The sequence below is a fragment of the Paroedura picta genome, chromosome 4 (assembly GCF_049243985.1).
Source record: "Paroedura picta isolate Pp20150507F chromosome 4, Ppicta_v3.0, whole genome shotgun sequence".
NCBI classification, from domain to species: domain Eukaryota; kingdom Metazoa; phylum Chordata; class Lepidosauria; order Squamata; family Gekkonidae; genus Paroedura; species Paroedura picta.
Window position 1 is genome coordinate 87569660 of NC_135372.1, and position 16840 is coordinate 87586499.

The following is a 16840-nucleotide window of genomic DNA, read 5'->3' on the forward strand; positions in this document are numbered from 1 at the left end:
TTGCCTCCCCCCCTCTTCTGAACTACCCTACCGCAGAACACTTTCCTATTTCAATGGGGGGGGAGGCTCTTCTGAATTCAACAGGATTGACAATGGAATAAACAAAGTGCAGACTCTGCCCTAATTTCAGGTTTTCCAAAACGTTCACAGCCCGAATGCATCGTATTTGCAAGCAAGTATTTATATGCTTTAATAATCTGAAAACGTTGGTTCCTAGCTTATTTGCAGTTGCTAGAGAACAAAAAATTGCTCTCCCCCTTCATTCAAGATAGGGGGATTAATACTTCCTGCTTCCATAGCACCACTAATCAGTGTTCCGACCTCGCGAATTATATACTCACCAGTAACACGACTAGAAAATTACTAGAGGAGCACCTAAACGGTGGAGGACTTTAAATTTCTAGTTCTAGTAAGTAAGCACGAGTCGGTGGCTGTTCAGATGCCCACAGAGACCTTCTTCACACCCAACTAGGGTAAACGACAAATGCGGTCGACTACAGGCGTGCAGAGAATGCTGCTCGTTGCAGGCTACCAAGAGAAACCGGAGATCAGCCGTACAAACAAGCGATTCGATCGACTATCCATACTTCACAGCAAGGGTAACTCGATTTCCTGTCCTCGATTGTAAATCAGCCGTGTGTGAGTTCTGCATTTAGGCTCTCGGTTGGAAAAGAGATCCCAATCTAGTTCCTGTTTGTTAGGGGAAATTTGCATTCCACTCCTTTCAGTTTCTTGATTTAACAGCAGCTGGTTCTTATAACCGGATAACCACGATGTGTTTGGGCAAGATTCTGCAGATATTTTGTTAACAGGAATTCGCCCTCCGATCTTTTCCAAAGTTAGATATGCCTGAATGAATGGATTTAAGACACCTTATTAGGATCAGGCAGCAAGTCTTTGAAATTGTGGTATTAACAATCGTGCACAGAATTTAAGGTTGGGTTTTTTAATATTATTATCAAACTAGACTGGAATTTGATTGTAGTAGCCACGTGACGTCAGAGACGAGCCTATTTCTAGAACATAAATACTAAACTGACCCACTGTTATGTTTACAAACAGGGTAGGATGTTGCTACAGATACCAGACTGTGCAAGCATATGGGATTAATGTATTAATTATAAACGGGTTAAATACGAACAGTGCTGTATAAATGTTAAGTAGCAATTATAACACGATTTAGAAACTAGGCTCGATTTCAATAATACTTTTCTGTGATATTTCATTTTAAATTGTGTTGCTAGTGAACAATAGCTGCCTGCTTTTTGTCGTCATCATGCTGGAAAAACCTTTGACTGCTGCATTTTGTAAATAAAAGCAATATTTTTATAATCCTCCCTCCCTGGTTGGCTCAGGGAGGGTCACCATATTAAAGTATACAATTCAAAATTACATAATTGTTAAAAAAAACACCTTTTAAAATGTCACCAGAGGTTATTAGGTTGTGGTAACAGATTGGTATTTCCTATAAGTGGGGGATTCTTTTGCAGGGAGAACAGCAGTCTTCAGTGTTAAATTCCTGGCCTCAGCCACAGGCCCGGCAGAACAGTTCTATCATGCAAGCCCTCTAGAACTGCTGAAGGTCCCAGTGGGCTCTGAGCTCCCCAGACCAGGACAATCTTGCAGTGAATTATGAAAAGTGGAGCCTATTGCATTTGAAGGGAATATTTATAATATACAGCTTTTGTTGTTGTTGTTCAAGAGAAGAGAAGTCAGTACTTTGATTATGGTAGCTGCTAAGCAACTAACTTATTGCCTTTTAAAATTCTATGTCTGGGAACTTTATTATGATAGATGCACTATAGCAGTGACACTCAGTGGCTGGGAACAGAATGGGAAGGCAGTGAGTGAAGGGTTTCTCACTCCAGATAGCCAATGGTTGGCTAACATTCTGTCATGCTGGGGACAGGTAACCCTGCACGCTCAGAGGGTACTCTGGTCATTTAACAGGTTTTAGTTATTTAATATTAATTGCTTTGTAATACATCGTTAGAGCCTCTTGTGGCACAGAATGGTAAGGCAGCAGACATGCAATCTGAAAGCTCTGCCCATGAGGCTGGAAGTTCAATCCCAGTAGCCGGCTCAAGGTTGACTCAGCCTTCCATCCTTCCGAGGTCGGTAAAATTGTAGCTTGCTGGGGGGTAAACGGTAATGACTGGGGAGGAATTGGCAAACCACCCCATATTGAGTCTGCCATGAAAACGCTGGAGGGCATCACCCCAAAGGTCAGACATGACCCGGTGCTTGCACAGGGGGTACCTTTACCTTTTTAATACATCGTTGTGTATGTGTGTTTGAGGTGGCACACAGGATATAAAGTGGTCACATGGCCCTTTTGATTGTGATGAGCATGGTTCTTCCTTCACAAGTCATGGAGCAAATACCGCTGCACAATATACACATGAATCAGCTTAGAAGCCCATGGAGGGGTGTCTCCTGGATGACTGCCTATTCTGGGGAAATCAACTCCATGGAATGAGGATAATTTCAAAGGTAGCCTTGTTGGTCTACAGTAGACCAACAAGTTTGAGTCCAGGAGCACCTTAGAGAGCAACCAGAGTTAGACTTTAACTGTTAGAGGGTACACGTTTTTGAGAGTGAGGAATAAGCTTCAGGAATAAGCAGAGCAGAGCACTGGCTACAAAAGTTGATAATGCGGCCTCGTTAAAAATAATTTTATCCAATATCCTAAATTGCTTTGGGAGGACCAAACTGTCTGGTTTCTTATTTATTTTTAAAGTGAGAATTTATTTTATGCAGCTTAGGACGGCTGTACTAGGGAGGTACAAAAGTTCAGTAGCACATTCAAGACTACCCGTTTTTTTAACCGTGTGCTTTCCTGTACTCTGGACTTCCGGTGTCATTTTGCTCCCCCTCTCGGGGAGCTAAAGAACTATCGTCTTTCCCGACGTTTCTGCAAATCATTTTTCTTGGTCGGTGTTTATGAAACTCTTTTTGAGAGTTATTGTAATGTCTTCCTTTTTTATTCAAATGAGTAGCCATGTTGGTCTGAAGTAGTCCACTAGCACCTTTAAGACCAACAAAGATTTATTCAGTCGAAAGCTCACGTCTTGAATAAATCTTTGTTGGTCTTAAAGGTGCCACTGGACTCTGATTTTATTGTGTTCCTTTTTTATGACGTTCTAAGATTCCAGCGAACTGTCACTAGTGACTAAGAACGGCATTGCAGTACATAAAAAACACGTCCATAAATTGTTTAGCATTGATGCAAACCTTATTTAACAGAAAGATACGAAACTAAATAGTTCCAAGATTGTGTGTGTGGGGAGGGGGAGGGGTAACTTAAATCTAAATGGTTTACACAGAAGCATTTGACAACCTTCGGCTTCCTGAGCAAACTTGGGAACGGGTTAAAGTTTCCTCGGTGGGGCAGTGACTTTTCATTTACTTGGTCTCTGTTTCTTGTCTGGTTCTTTTAAGAATGAAGTCGGACGATCCCTGGCGGGGCCGGAGCAAAAAAGAGAAACAAGCGAACCTCAAGAGGTATTACACCCCTACAGGGTTTAAGCCCGCGGGATTTGATTGGGGAAACGCGCTGGGCTGATTAGTCTGCAGCCTCCGATAACAGAGACGGGGGGGGGGGGGGGGGAGCGGGGAGGAAGAGAAGAAGTAGGTATACACGCACGCATGCGCAAAACAGAAATGGTCGACTCGGCGCGAGCGTCCGGAAGAGTGTTTCGGGAGCACGCGTGAGGTTGACGGGTGAGTAGGGAAGGACGAGTAAGCGAAAGAGTGCGCGTGCGCCCCAATATTGGCACGGGCAGGCCCAGGTGGGTGTGTCCCCCCCGCGTGGGTAGTCCGCCCCCCCCCCTCGGCCGGGCAGGGCCGGGCAGCCATTTTGGGCAGAGCTTTGTTATGATTCGGTTTGGGGAACTCGAGCGACACGCAGAGTAAAGGGGGCTGAGCTAGGGCCTGCTCCCGCGCCTACGGCCTTGGGTGGAGAAAAGGAAACGAGTCGTCGCTGTGGGTAGCCCGTGTCTTTGAGGGCGCTGAGGTAGGGGCTGGGAGCTTGGAGCAGGCACGGGGGGGGAGGGGGGGCGGAGTGCAACTAGGCGGGTCTGGGGCAGACGGAGAGAGGTGTGGTCGAGGGCCTGCTTTCCAACTTGGTGGTGGAAGGTGCACTGGGAAGGCGGAGCATGGGGCGCTGGCGGAGAAGTGTTTCGGGGAGGCAGCGGGGGAACTGGGGACTGGAGGAGACGGGGATACTGTCGGGTGTCCTGCAACCAGGAGGCAGGTGAGGATGGAGCCTCTGGGCAGGGAAGAACGCATAGAGGAACGAGGCTAAGTTAGGCCTCGGAGTTCAAAGTTGAGGTGGTCAGGGTAGACTGAATTGAGATTTGGAAGGTAAATAGATGTTTGTAGGAGACAAGAGTAAGCAGTAAAATGAAATCTGCGTGGAGGAGGGAGGGCCGTGGAGAAAGTAATCGCAACAAATACAGGGTAAAGAGAGAGCTGTGAGACGGAGTTGCTTCGGTCTGGACGGGTGGAATAGGGAAGTTTGGTGTTGACCGAAAAGGACTGGGGTGTTGTGTGTAAACAGAGGATTTCGAGAGGGTGGGTGCTGATTTGTGATGAACTCAACATAACGTGACTGTTTTCACTTTCTGTTCCAACTGCAAAACTTGGTTGCCTGGTGTTTTTGCACTTCCAGATAGACTGCCCTTAAAGTAATACAGCATAGTTGTTCTTCCGGAGCAGCTGAAGAAGGATGGTGGTAGCTTGGAAGCAGTGTTTTAGGGAAACCATAAATCAAACACTCTCAGTACTTGGAATGGATGAGGCTTATTGTTTTACAATGCTAAAGTTTGGGGGCCCAAAGTTTTATTACCTAAAGATTTGTCTTTGCTGGAATTACCATCAGACTTGGAGAAAAATACCATGTGCCTTAAATGGAGGCTTTGCATTAATTTATTTTGGTGAGGACCTAAAATAGTTTACAACATCTCTCCCCCCCTTCCTGTGCATTATCCTCACAACAACCCTTGTGTGGTTGTGGCTGGGCTAGACTGGCCCAGCAAGCTCACATGGCAAAGTGGAGATTCAAGCCCAGTTTGCCTAGATCCTAGTCTGACTGTACTAACCACTGCACCAGACTGGCTCTCTTGAAAAGCTGCTTTGAAAAGTTCCAGCTGCCTATTCCACAAGTTAAGTCTCTTAAAGAAACACAATACTTTCTCCTAGACTGTCTCTTTTGTTGTGATTGCTTGCCTGTGTGAAAAACAGTTGATACCACTGCTGCATGATTCTGGGTGTACGTTTTTGCATGAAAGTAGTGTTTTGTGCTTTATGCTTGTGTCCGTGTTGGCTTAAAATTTAAAACCAAGATACTGTAAATAGTGAGGGTTTTTTTGTGTGTGTTCTTAGATTATCTTTGTCAGGGAAAGAAAGAGCTAAGTGAACTTATACATATGAGCCTGACTTAGATAGTCCAAGCAGGTCAGAGCTCAGAAATGTAAATAGGGTCAGCCCTTTAGTACTGATGTGGGAGCCCCCCCCCTCCCCCGGAAGTTCAGTATTGTGAAGCAGAGGCAATGCCAAAACATGTCAGTTAATTTCTTGCCTTGAAAACTACATTGTGATCACCATAAATTAGCTAGAACTTAGCGGCAACAAAAAAAATAACACTGATTGGTTTGGGAATGATGCTTATTTTTATCAAATACATTTTTACTAAGTGTCAATGTGATAAATCACTTTCCTAATTAATATAAAATGAAGTTTATCTTGTGTTCATGGTAGGGAATGCTATATAAAGTGCATTAACATTCCTGCTAAACAATAGTAAAATATAACTGGAGGCATTTTGTGATATTTGTATTCATTTTAAAACACTTTAATGTCTGTGCCTGTTTTCATACCTTGCAATTAAAAGTGTAAATAGAAGTTAAAAATTGTCAAAATAAGTATTTCATTGAAATGTACCATTGTCTTTTAAAACAATCTATTTGTAATATTTCCTTCTGCTTTCAAAAACTTAGGCTGTGATCCAAAAAACACTTTACTGAGAGTGAAACCCCACTGAATAAAATTGGTCTTACCTCTGAGTAGATCTGATTAGAATTGTTTTTTAAATCCTGCTTTGTTCATATTATTTCAGATAATTTTTTGAAAGCCCCAAGGTTTGGTACACATCAAACATTTGTGCTGGTACCTAGGAGTTCAGAATATTTCCTTTCCCGTGCCAGTTGTTTTGGAGCTCTGTTTTGTCACTGGGGAAGATTGTGTCATTTTCATTTTTGAAATCCTGATTATGGAATATGGTAGCTCTGTTTTGTGCCTTTATTTCTGTTTTCATCTGTAGCAATGTTTATCTCTTGAAATGTTTAAAATGGCAGACCAGGATGACCAAGATTCAGCCCCATGCTTGTCATAAAATTGACCTGATGACCCTGAGCCAGACATTCATTTTCAACCTAACCTACTTCACCAGGTTGTTAGAATAACATGGAGGAGAGAATAATGTATCCCACCCAGAGCTTCTGGGTAGAATGAAAATATGCTAAATAAACTTATTTGTCTTTTTAAGGGATTGTAAGCCTCACCTTTCAAGAACTGATAGCTCTTGAAAGGCAGGATGCAGTTCTTTTTTGTTTCCTATGCAATAACAATAAGTATACACTTTTCTCAGTCCTCCACTATGTTAGAATCATTCACCATCCAGTAAACTGTGTCTAATTTCCATTTACAGAGAAGAAAAGCTCCACTTTGCCCAGATGCCTTTGGGATCAAACTATTAGATCATGTGGGGCGTATCCTTAACACTATTTCGCTCCCTTATATATGGGAAACAGCCTCCTGGGAGGAGACTGTCTGGGATCCTGTCCAGGTCCACCATGATTGGCCCTCCCCCTCCAGCTCTCCCCCTCCCTCCTTGCCTGCTAGAAGACTTGTGGCTGCGGCCTCCATTGTCGACCAAGAGAAGAGAGCCAGCGACAGGGCTTTGTGGCCTGCAGGTACACTCCTGCTGGGAGGGAGCCAGGAGGGGGGGTTTGGAGCCTCCGTGTGGGCCGCAAAGCCATGTCACCCCCGCCGGGGGGGTGGGTTTCCACCCCCTTTAGCCTGGGAAGCACTCTTGCTGTGGCGAGAGCACTTGCTGGGCCAAAGGGAGCCTCGCGCAGGAGCGCTGCCAGCAGTGAGGGGGGCCTTTCCACTCCCTTTAGCCCACTTTGCAGGCCAAAGGGAGCCGCAGCCACCCTCCTGCCTGCCACCCCTTTCAAAGCCCATTTTAAAAATGGGCTTTGATACTAGTATAGTGCATAGTTCTGTGTATGCTACAAGTACACATACAGTTTGGCTGTACACATACAGTTTGGCTGAAGTATTTGGAAACCAAGGGGAAGGAAAAAACTACTTTGCTTTGGTTCCTACATTCAGATGTCATAGCAGTTTAGAGTTTGATTCAAGGATTCTAAAACTGGCATGCATAAGCCCAGGAACTACTGGTGTGTATACCCATCACAAAGAGAGGGGTGATGTCTGATTGCAGCCATTATTCTACAGATTTAATAGTTGTTCAGTTAAAAAAAACCTAATAGGTAGAGGAAAAACTGGAAGAATTATGCCCTACAAGTGCATAGTTCTATGTATGCTACAAGTAGACATTAACAAATATTGTATTAATGGTGAACTCTGCATGTGGGTTTACTGCTATTGCTTTGAAATGAGATAAACATATAACTTCTACTTTATACAGCAATGTAAGGCACAGACATAATTTCAGATACTGGCTCAGATGGAGCAGTATTTTAAAAGTCAAATTCCCATGATGGATAGAAAGACCTAAGCATCTATGAGACACCATAAAATATTGGATAGCTAAAAAGTTGCTTCTGAAGGATAAGCAATTTGGAGGGGAAGTCTCCATTCTTGTGTACAGTGAGCTGGGCATTTTGAAAGGGTGCGGGGAGAGTTATGAACATTGGAACCAACTGAGTTAAGACCTTGGCTTAGAATCTACTTGAAGGCTGGATTTGATTAGTGATGCAAGTATAAGGTGTACTGGGGTAGGATAGTATATTTTAAAATACATACTGTATTTTGTAACCTGCGTTGAAGCCTGAATCTGGGGCAAAATTGGTGAAATACTAATATTTAAATATCCTCATATTAACAAGCCTGTTGTTTTTTTTTTAACCTTGAAAACATAGTCTAGTATATACCATTAATAATTTTAGGACTGACTTTTTTTGAGGTAGGCAGTTAGAAATAGCTATGCCTTTTCTTATGTAGGTAGCCTCTTTGCAGCCTCTTTAAACATATTAATAGTTGTGATAATGTTATAGAGCAGTGGTCCCCAACCTTTTTATCACCGGGGATCGGTCAACGCTTGACAATTTAATGAGGTCCGGGGGGGGGGGTAGTCTTTTGCCAAGGGACATCGCCACCACCGCCTAAGCCCCTGCTCTGCTTGCTTTCCCGCCAGCACCCCTGACTTCCTGCTGCCCGCGGGGGGACGCTGCCAGCAGCAGCTGCGCAGTGCCACGCTGAGGGGGAGCCCCAGCCATGGTGGCTGCTGGAGAGCAGCATAGTGTTATAGAGAACTTTCTCATAGTTTGTGTTAAGCATAAATACATTACAGGGATAGAATAATTACTTAGCATGTAAGTGGGGGTTTCCATCCATAGTTATCAAAGAGCTTTGTGAAACTGTAAACACTAGTTGGTGATTGAACTGTGCCACTGATGGAAGTTCTAACATTAAAGACATCAAAGTTAGGCACATGCTGCGTCTGAAACATAGAAGATACCAACTTTTGCTGTGTTAGCAACTCTGTTAGTTAACATGTCCAGTAACTTGAATTTACGAAGTATGCTTTAACTCCTATAGTATACTGTAAGGGGAAAAGTTAAACTGGAAAAGGTGCAGGACAGAGGACTTGTATAACGTGATTTAACTTCTGAACTTGTATAAACACTATAGCAACAGGGAAATGGATCCAGGAGGAACTGTAGAATATCTTTACATGACTGGCAATGAGGAATTGTATACTGCTTTGAAAATGTTCAAGTGATAAAGTATGGTATGTTATCTTAACAGCTCAAGCAGGAGTATCCAATACTTATCATTTATGTTTATATTATTGGAATCCAGGAGACAGGTCGTGCAATATGTAAGGTTACTTCTGCCAAAACAAAGTAATGTGGAAACACCAAGCCACCAGATCTTACAACTGTATAAAGAATGAAAACAAGTATTAATTGAACCAACATGAACAAGGGTTTTGCTTGCTGTATTCTTTATTTTTGGTATAGAATTTTTTAAAGTATGTAGTGCTGCAGGCAATTGATTTTTGATGCAGATTTACCTCTTAATATTTTCCTCAGCTGTGTTTGAATCTTGAAAGTAGTAACTCAAGTTCAGGCATAGTTGTATACAGAAAATTGCTTAGTTGTGTTTATTGCTTTGCTTTTAATTAGCAAGGTATGATTCTACAGAGAGAGATGTTGCTGCCCAGGGTATCCTGAAGAAACGTAAACCGACTTATATTTACTTGAAATTGAATGTGCTGCTTAAAAAAAAGGAATCCTGTGCTTCAGCCAGCTTGGTGTAGTGGTTAAAAGTGACGGCTTCCAGGTTTCATTCCTGGCTTCTCCACATGCATCCAGCTGGGCGACCTTGGCACATCACAGTCCTGATAGTGCTGTTTTCACAGTGTTCCTGTCAGAGCTCTCTCAGCCCCACCTACCTCACAGGATATCTGTTGTGGGGAAAAGAAGGAAAGGCGCTTTGAGACTCCTTCAGGTAGTTGGTATGAAAACCAAATGTTCTTCTACTGAATTAGTACCAGGTGCTGAGATTCCACTGTGTTTGGAATGTAATAGCCAACTAGCTTAATACAATTTAAGAAACACTAATTTAAATAAAGAAAATAATTACCTTTTACTTTAGAATGAACGTGTCCCTTGTGGTGGTCAGCACCATTTACAGTTCATAAAGATAAAGTGAAGGATATTAGTCAAATCATTTGAGGCCAGGGACTTTTAGAAAGGCAATCCAAGGTTCAGATTTCAGCTAAATAATTACTACTGTAAGTTGCCTTTTGAACCACAATAATAATAATGGCCTGCTTCACATTAATAACAGCAGTATTGTTTGTTCATATGGAAAAGGTAAATTCTTTCAATATTTTAAATATCTCGGATCCCGAGAATGCAAACCCATTACATCATTATTTGGTATAATTTAAAACTATTATTGAAATGCTTGTCATTATCACAGGTAGTTTTTGTAAGTGCCAGGGTGCCATATGTATTGCAGGAGACTCTGGATGGAATAGCCCTTACCTCCTTCATACACACATATTATACTGCCACCACCTATAGGATCCCACCCAACTGCACTGTGCCTCTTTACTATCAAGTCTTCAAGAAAACTTGCAAAACCAGAATGCAAGCAAAATGAAAAGGATCTAACAAGATGCAAATTAAAAAAAAACCCTAAATGAAATCTATCCAGACTTGCAATACAGTGTAAATAATGACCATCTAAGTGTTGGAAAAAATCCACTAAAGTTTTAAAAAATAATGTAGTCTTGACTACAGTATTTGAATTCCAAAAAATGAAAGAGTATCATCAAATGAATAGTCTTCTTTCAGATAACTCTAGTACCTGGAGTTTTGCTTTTGACTGTAGCCCATTCCATAGAAGTAGAAGAGTTGGTTTTTATAAGCCACTTTTCTCTACCAGAAGAAGTCTCAAATCAGCTTAAAATTGACTTCCCTTTCTTCTCCCCACAACAGACACCCTGTGAGGTAGGTGAGGCTGAGAGAGCCCTGATATCACTGCTCAATCAGAACAGCTGTGGTGAGCCCAAGGTCACCCAGCTGGCTGCATGTGGAGGAGTAGGGAATCAAACCCAGCTCGCCAGATTAAAAGTCCACATTCCTAACCACTACACCAAGTTGGCTCAGAGAAATCAGTACGAGTACTCAGGTAGCCTCTTTTTGAATGGCCACCTCTCTGCCTGCATGTTCCCTAACTGAATTCCTGTTTACTAATAAAGTGTTAGCCTAGGAACTAACTGTTCTATAAGTTATTTTGTCTATTGTCATAAGGCCAGATGCACTTCGCCCACATTGTGATCAATGGATAATCATCTAAGACATCCCCTTAACTTACACCTGTTGTTGTATTTTTTATGTTATATATTAATTCATTTTATGTATTCCCCCCATGATAATATATGTAAACTGCCCCAAGCCATATGCAAGGGTGTTATAGAAATCAAATAAATAATACATGAATTTAAAGTTTGCAATGATGCTAGAATACTAGGTTTTAAGAGCATTAAATCAAGAAAAGTGGCAAGGGCCCAAAGACCGATGAAACTTAATCCCATACACTCAGAGGTAGAACGGTTTCTTAAATGTTTGTCTCTCATGGTGTCTGAGCCTATTTTAAAACTAGAGAAACAGTTTTTAACAGTAACTGTATATTTTTGCACTGTTAAATTTGGAGAGTACATAATTAAACTTGCTTGTGAGTCCTGGTTCCTTGCATTTTCTTTGAAGTGTCTGATTGTTCTTTGGGGTTAAATGAGATCACCTGGAACCCACAGGAGCAGCATTTTGGGGACTCATTTTGACTGCAGTGGGGAGACGTGCCCAAGAAAAGATCATGCACCCACTGTGTGACTGTTTCCACATTAGGAGACATATTTTTAATTTATTTGATTTTTATGCCACCCATCCTGGTGATCTGCCTCTGGGTGATGCACAACATGGCATACAATACACTGAGATTAGTTAAGGCAGTTTAAAATACAATTAAAACAAAATAGTTTAAAATCCCGTGTTGGCTGTCTAAAAACTTATTGTATCTCAATCAAATTGGCAGAGGTCTAGATGTCCCAAATCAATGATAAAAAGTGGCATATGGGTTGGGTGTGGTCTGTTTAGAAGCTAGATTTCAGGCCCTGTGAAACTATGCTACCTTAGTCAGGGCCCAGATGTGCTCTGGGAGCTCACTCCACCAGGAAGGGGCCAGAAAATGTCTTGGCCCTGGTTGAGGCCAGATGTACCTCCTTGGGGGCCAAGGGCCAATCAGTTGGCTGGTATTAGCAGAGTATAGCAGATGGCTTTATGGATACGAACCAAAACCTTAAACCTGATCTGGAATTCAACTGGGAGCCAGTGTAGCTGTTAGAACACTGGACAAATATGAGCTCTCCGGGGTGTTCTCAAAAGAACCCTGGCTGCTGCATTCTGAACCAGTTGCAGTTTCCAGAGCAGGGATAAGGGTAGGCCCACATAGAGCAAGTTGCAGAAGTCCAGCCTAGAGGTGACTGTCTCATGGGTGACTGTGACTTGGTGCTCCAGGGACAAGCAGGGCAGTAGTAGCTTGACTTGGCAAAGATGGGAAAACTCCAGCCATGCTACTGTAGCCTCGCTTTGTATTTCCTCTGGATGCTGCAAGTTGACTGTAGCCTTTATGCTTTCGGACTTTCCTTCCTTTCCCAGGCTGAAATTTGCATTATGCAATCCACACTGAATCTGACAGAGGCAGCCTCCCAACATGCTTTGCTCCCTTCCCCTTTTCAAAAAATAGGTTCTTTGCAAAATGGTGCCTGCTTGCACCTTTGCTTTTGCTTGCACCTTCATCCCATCATTCTGCGCCCTTGATCATCTCGATCCCTTTCCTCCAAGGTGTCCTAAACATAATTTTTAAAAAACCCTGGGTTATAATGTTATAATGCTGCTATGCAAGACTGCTTTTTAAAAAATTAGAAACAACACGATCACTCCCTCCCTGCTTTCTGCAAACCGCAAAACTAGAGGGCTTTTCTGCACAAGTAATAGAGTGGTACTATACAAAATGTTTCACAAACTTACTAGGCTGGTTTGATTCCATGGGGGGCAAAGTAAAACCCTGTAGAATCCCATAGGCCTAGTGCCAAGGGCATAAGTTACTATCCCCTACCATCATCTTCTGATGGAACCTTTGGAGCAAAGTAGTGTGTTCAGAAGAATACCATGACTAATGGTATAAAAATACAAATTAATCAACAGGAACACACTCACTGCAAAGGTTATCTTTCATTGTGACAAAGGAAGGTCAAATCTCCAAACCTGGTAGGATGCTAGATTGCAATAGTTCTAGAGATGGACAAACTCAAGGGTGGCCAAACTGTGTGTCTCCAGATCTCCATGGACTACAATTTCCATAAGCCCCTGTTAGCATGGACATCTCTAGAGCCACAGTTTGGCCACCCTGGTCTAGATAATACTTTTGGAGGGTTATGCTACTTTTAGATTTGATGAATACATATGCTAGCTGTTGGCACATTAGAAGTGTGCCATACCAGATGCAACAGATTGGGTCCATGTAATGCAGGTTTCCATGCTGCTTGGGAGCTATAATTTTTGTCTGTGCTGGTGCAATATGCTGTGAAAAAGCAAAGGTGAAACAAGGTGCTCAGTACCAGAACCCTGCTGGATATTGGAATAATAAAGAATACAGCTTTTATATGGAAAAAAAATTGTGCCATGCCAGTTGGATAATGATTTGCCAGAAGAACAGTTCTGGATTTTATTATGTGTCTGTGTTTGAATGTATCTCATTGCTATCCAGTAGATACATTTGTTGTCTTTGGCTTTGAGAAAATTCTTTGTGCTGTATGACAGTGGTCCCCAACCTTTTTATCACCGGGGACTGGTCAACGCTTGATAATTTTACTGAGGGGGGTAGTCTTTTGCTGAGGGACGTCGCCGCTGCCTGAGCCCCTGCTCCACTTGCTTTCCCGCCGGCACCCCTGACTTCCCACCGCCCGCTGGGGGGCGCTGCCAGCAGCAGCTGCGCAGTGCCACGCCGAGGGGGAGCCCCAGCCATGGCAGCCACTGGAGAGCACCAAAGGTGAGCCAGTGGCAGGGCAGCAGCCGGGGAGGAGGAGCCCCGGCCTGGTACCGACTGATCCATGAACCGGTACTGGTCTCCGGACCGGGGGTTGGGGACCACTGCTGTATGATACATTTGAGAGGAAGTGCTTAGTCTTTCCAAAGTGAAATGTAGTTGTGAAATAAAGTTAAGAATAGAGTCGTATAAGTGTTGTGCATTAAGCCTTAATTTTTGCTTTGTAAAGACTTTTTTGGAACCTTAGCTTTGTCATTAAGAGACTTGTAATTTCTGCAGAAGTAAAATAGCAAGACCTTGTTTTGATCTAAAATGAGTTGCGTCCTTAGTAATATGCTGTCATTTTGAGGTGTGCATCTGCAACCTGGTGGCGATTAGTCATGGTTTAATAGCTGCTAGGCTTCCTTAATTATAAGCATTTTGGTAGCCAGGGTGTTTTCAGCAGATAATGAAATCTGAAGCTTTCTCAGGCATCTTCTGAACTGGATTGCAGGGATTGCCTTTCTTGTACACATACTACAAAGGGGGTATCTCCATGCATGGGTATAGTTCAGAAAGGTAGTGCAAAACCTTGCAGCTGTCTTTGGAAGACTTGTTGAAAGTGCAAGAACATTCTTGAAATTAGATTATCAATCATGACAGGAATAAAACTGAGCCGCCCACAGGCAAGTTGTCTATATATTTGGGTTCTTCGTGTTTTGCAAATATTAATAATGATGATACCCAAAATGATCTAGCAGGAAAGAAATACTTCAGTGGCCAGATGAGAACTGACTGTATTCTGACAGGGTTTCTCATTCAGGGTTTCATGAAACCCTGGGGTTTCCTGACAGCCCTGGAAAGGTTTCCTGAATGGATGGGAATATTTTTCTATATTTTTAAAATCTGTGAAATATTCATCAAATAATATGACAATGTATGTATATATGTAATTTCTAGCCTGCCCCTCCCCCAAATTGGTCTTCGGATAGGAAACATCAATAAAAATACAAATTACAATAAGATCACATAGAAACTCTGATAAAATTCAAAAAATGTACCTAAAACTATTTTTATGAACTCCTGTTAACCTTCATTTTGAACAAGACATACCAGTGGGCCAGATAACAGATTGAAATAAATATCAGAAATGTCTGGTCTGATGAGTGGGTGACCATCCAACTACAGACTGACTTTTGGGCCTGCGTTTCTACTGGCAGTTCATTCCAGTAGGCTGGAGCCAGGGCTGAAAAGGTCCTGGATCTGGTTGAGGCCAGGCATACCTCTTTAGGGCTGGGGACTGTCAACAAGTTGGAATTTGCTGACCTCAGAGCTCTTTGGGGAGTGTATACAGCAGCGGTTTTCAAGCGCTGTAATGCAGCGACCCCAACTGCAGTGGTGGCAGCGCACGCAGGCTCGCACACAGGTGCTCAACGATCTGGAGGTGGCCACTGCCATTGTTCCACCGCCGCCCGCCTCCACCACCAACCTGTCCTGCCAACTTCGCGGAAGGGGCCAGGCAACTCCACTTGGGGTCGGGACCTCAAGGTTGAGAACCACTGGTATACAGAGAGGCAGTCCCTCAGGTACGCAGGTCCCAGACTATGCAAGGCCTTGAAGGTTAAACCGGTACTTTAAATCTGATCTGGAACTTAACTGACAACCAATGCAGCTGCTGAAGAACAAATTGAATGTGGGTCATCTATGGGGTAAGGACCCAGGCAGCTGCATTTTGTACCAACTGTAACTTCCAGGTCAGGGATAAGGGAATGCCTACATAGAGCAAGTTAAATAATCTAGCCTGGAGGTGTTCTAGGGCCAGGGAGGGTACTAGTAGACCTTCCCCCCTCTCAAAATGGCCAGTGATGGGGTAGGAAGGGGAGAGGCCCTGGGTGGGTGCATATAGAACTATGTTTCCCATCCATATCCTGTATGACCATGACATTTGGGGGTTTCTTGAAGCCTGAAGAACATTACAGGGGGTTCTCAACAGTGAAAAAGTTAAGGAAAGCTGCTCGGTGAGAAGTTTATGTTGATAGCACTTGATTGTTAATTTCGGGGGGGGAGGGGTGTGCTTAGCCAGCTCTAGTCCCTTATTGATTAAGAATCCTGTAGAGACACAGTGGGTTTCTACATTGTTCGCCTCAATTTCTTGTTGGCTTCAGTCTGTTCACTTATTAAGCCTGAAAAGGGCTGCAGTTATTTGGGGGGGGGGGGGAGCTGCCATCAAATATTTCTTAATTGGCACAGAGTCAAAAAACCTTCATAGTCACTGAAACTTGTGTTTGTAGAAACAGTTGGTGGTTCTGGACTCTGAATCTGTTAGGTTCTTTAGCTTGGCAGCCTAGTAAACAATGTTGGGATGCCACAGCAGAGGGAGGAGATAGGGAAGTTGTTCTTCCTGTGCAAAACACTAAGATAAGTGAGGCCAGTCAAGTTTTTGCTGACAGTAAAAACATATTATCCATTCTGTTTTTCTCTCTCTGTCATGTCTTTGATGGCTGGTTGGCAACATGATTGCTGGATACCTTCGTGGTTACTTTGCAGTTTGCCAGTATAGTCATCACTGTAGTCAAACTTACTGTGTCCTCATGGCGACTGAATCATCCTGAAAGGATTGGGTTCTGGTAGTAATGGCTTTCAAGACTGTTGGTTCAGATGTTGCTAATGCGTTGTTCAAAATGTATTTCCTTGTATATTGCTCCATTCCTCTGACAAATGGCACTCATTCTTTGATCAATCTTTTGAAACACTGTTTTAACTTCAATGCATTCTTAATCTAAAAGACTGTGATAATGACAGGAGAGTTGCTTTCTAGTATTGATTTTTCAGTTCTAGAAAGTGATGTAGTACAGGCAAATATAACTTGAGCCAGGGTTTGACAACTCCTAGGGTCATAGCACCTAAAATTTTCTCTGTGGCGCCTAACATATTTAGCAACAATTGTATTATTGTTTGCCTCAATGAGAAGTACAACATTTGTTTATCATTT

The 16840-nt window shown here is 42.9% G+C and overlaps 2 protein-coding genes across 7 annotated transcripts in view; one reads left to right on the forward strand and one right to left on the reverse strand.

Annotated features, from left to right (window-relative positions):
• TMEM69 (transmembrane protein 69) overlaps window positions 1-576 on the reverse strand; it is a 13974-nt gene extending 13398 nt beyond the window's left edge. Inside the window, exon 1 of the mRNA XM_077333925.1 lies at window positions 342-576. The gene's annotated coding sequence lies outside the window, so the exon portion shown is untranslated. The remainder of the gene's footprint in view (window positions 1-341) is intronic.
• Window positions 577-3598: 3022 nt separating this feature from the next.
• The window catches only part of GPBP1L1 (GC-rich promoter binding protein 1 like 1), a 28253-nt gene continuing 15011 nt past the window's right edge, over window positions 3599-16840 (forward strand). For 2 of the 6 annotated variants that reach the window (XM_077333924.1, XM_077333919.1), the window contains exon 1: window positions 3813-4015. The gene's annotated coding sequence lies outside the window, so the exon portion shown is untranslated. Of the gene's footprint in view, window positions 3724-3768; window positions 3792-3812; window positions 4016-4094; window positions 4256-16840 lie in introns of those variants that run through there. The other 4 variants (XM_077333920.1, XM_077333923.1, XM_077333922.1 and 1 more) reach the window with 4 other exon arrangements.